This window comes from Drosophila montana, unplaced genomic scaffold (genome assembly GCF_035044405.1).
Source record: "Drosophila montana isolate Dmon_TW-CO22-7 unplaced genomic scaffold, ASM3504440v1 contig_600_1, whole genome shotgun sequence".
NCBI lineage: Eukaryota > Metazoa > Arthropoda > Insecta > Diptera > Drosophilidae > Drosophila > Drosophila montana.
The window spans coordinates 1-2,457 of record NW_026998918.1 but is presented as its reverse complement, the minus strand read 5'-3'; the positions used below and the strand labels follow the sequence as shown (position 1 = coordinate 2,457).

The 2,457-nt window shown below is 47.1% G+C and overlaps 1 long non-coding RNA gene across 5 annotated transcripts; it reads right to left on the bottom strand.

The window, feature by feature from the left end:
- Positions 1-503: 503 nt before the first annotated feature.
- On the bottom strand, positions 504-2,439 carry LOC135439639 (uncharacterized). 5 transcript variants are annotated; one of them, XR_010438143.1, is made up of 5 exons: positions 2,222-2,439; positions 1,607-2,156; positions 1,460-1,522; positions 1,161-1,390; positions 504-1,082 (listed from the first exon to the last, which is right to left on the bottom strand). It is a non-coding gene; the product is annotated as an uncharacterized LOC135439639 (long non-coding RNA). The 5 variants fall into 5 exon arrangements; XR_010438140.1 differs by having other exon boundaries at positions 504-1,390; positions 1,607-1,918; positions 1,993-2,156; XR_010438142.1 differs by having other exon boundaries at positions 504-1,390; positions 1,607-1,915; positions 1,993-2,156.
- Positions 2,440-2,457: the final 18 nt, after the last annotated feature.

Sequence of the window (2,457 nt, the reverse complement as noted above, 5' to 3'; positions counted from 1 at the left end):
AAAAATCTTGGAGCACAAGTAGAACACGTCAATCACTGGCAACTGAGAACTCCCTCTTAAATATATATTATTTTGTTAACCGACTCTTCCCTTTATCGAAGTCTTAGCCACCCCTGGTTGATCTCTGTCTAGCCGGCAAGTCGATGAAGGGAATCCGAACCACAAGTCGGACAGTAATAAGTGGCGCCCAATTGGAAATAGGGATTGCGTGTGAAATCGAGTACCCAAATTACAATAGTCGTGTTGACAGTTGACATTGACAGTCAGCTGCTTGGACCGCGGGGAGGATCCCAAAGCCTCACCTGTTCCTGCCACGGATGGAAGGTCAACCATAAGACAGCAAAGAGAGACGAGAAAAAGTCCAAAATTCGAAGAATCCAAAGTGGAAACCCGTAAACTGGTCCCAGAGTGGAGGCAATAAATTCAATGCTGTGCTGCCGTTTACGGCTCTGCCAAGGAAAATAAGAATAACAATTAGTTTTTTTTGAATATATTGCCAATAAGAAAACATTTTTTTAATTTACAGTTCATATCTGCCAGAACATAAGCTGTGGTCCGGGCAGGTGGCTTAAAAGATGCCACATGCAATCGTTGTCCAGCCTTTGTTTTATCTACAATTCTATGTCATAGCCAGGAGACAATCAGCTATAAATTTGGAGTTGTTCCAGGCCCAAGAGACATACCGCAAAACCATTGCCTCGGAATTCGCATCCTTACAGGCGCAGATGAAGGAAGACATGCTTCAATTCATGAAGCAGATAAGCGACAGCCTGGCGGAGATGCGAGCTGGCACTGGAATACGACAACGTGAGGGATTGGCAGCTCAAAGAATGCCACACGCACAGGAGCAAGGAAACAAGCCGGAATCCCGTCGTAGCAGCAACGATAGTCGACCGTCTGCACATCCGGTTAGGCCGATCGACCATCGATTGCTGGAAGCCGCTCAGAGGAGCCAAGCAAATCCTGTGAGCTGGACAGACGGCGTTCCTCACGAGTTCCGATACGCCGGAGGACAGGATTGTTTCATCCGAACTTCTGCCCATGAGCCGAAGACTGAAGTGGTGCATATTCGCAGATGGGGTCTGGTGTTCGATGGCGGGACAAGAAGTATGCCGGTATCGGAATTCATCTTTCGGCTGGAGCATATGCAACTGACTTACCAGGTTCCGTGGAGAGAAGTGTTGCGCGATTTCCACGCCCTAATGGAGGGTCAGGCGAAGGAGTGGTATTGGATGCTTCTTCGTACATCCGGGATTACCGATTGGCCAAATTTGAGGTACGCATTACAGCAACAGTTCCAGACCAGGCCTTCAAGTTTTGAGCTGGAGCACGAATTGCGCGAAAGGAAACAGAATCCAGGCGAGTCAATACGCCGTTTTCCGATCATGACCTAATAAAGGTTATAAAAATGAACATTAGGTGTCAAGTGTCAGGCGGAAAACAACCAGAGGAGCCTTACGCAAGCGGAGAAGTCGCTCTCCAAGCCGTCACTGCACGGAAACTAAATATCTCAAATAATGCGCTATTAGAGATACAAGATAGCGATAGAGAAAAATGTAATGTAAAATATAATATACTAAAAATGAACAATAATCAAAATAATTACGTTAGATGGTCAGAACGGAAGCCACTTGAAGTGAGAAAAGCAGAAAATGCAAAAACTCGAGCGCGTATTTTCGAAGCGGCCGCAGAGAACACACCCAGGGTAAAACGAGCGCGCTCTCGTTACAAACAGCACCAGGAGCGTAGAATGGTATGCGCTGCGGTTCAATCGGCAGTCAAAGGCGACGATCGGGCATTTGCAACGGTCAAGCTGGGACTGCGAGAGATCGCTGGAGCTGGGGTATGTCGACTCGGAGTTCACGACCAAAGGCGAACCGTAATAGCCCATGAACTGAATTAGGAGCAACAACATCTGCTGAAAGAGGCAAGAGAAGGTTTCTTGGATTACGAATCTCGAGGATTGGGGCATACCGACATAGAAACACACACCATTCAACTAGTGGATGACGCAGTGCCAGTCAAGGAGCGATTCTACCCAGTATCTCCAGCTGTACAACAGCCATTGTTTGCTGAAGTGGACGAAATGCTCAGACTGGGAGTCATCGAGGCGAGTGAGAGTCCGTGGAACAATCGAATGTCGCTCGTCAGGAAGCCTGGGAAGAATAGACTGTGTCTGGATGCGCGCAAGTTGAATAATCTGACCATTAAAGATGCTTACCGGTTGCAGAACATAAAGTCCATATTAAGCAGAGTTGACGACACCATTTTTATAAGCATCGTGGATTTGAAGCATGCATTTTGGCAGATAGAGCTTGACCCCAAAAGCCGTGAATTCACAGCATTCACCATACCCGGCAGACCTCTCTATCAATTCAGAATGATGCCATTTGGAATATGCAACGCAGCTCAGAGATTGTGCCGATTGATGGACAAGGTGATTCCTCTGTAAAGTCA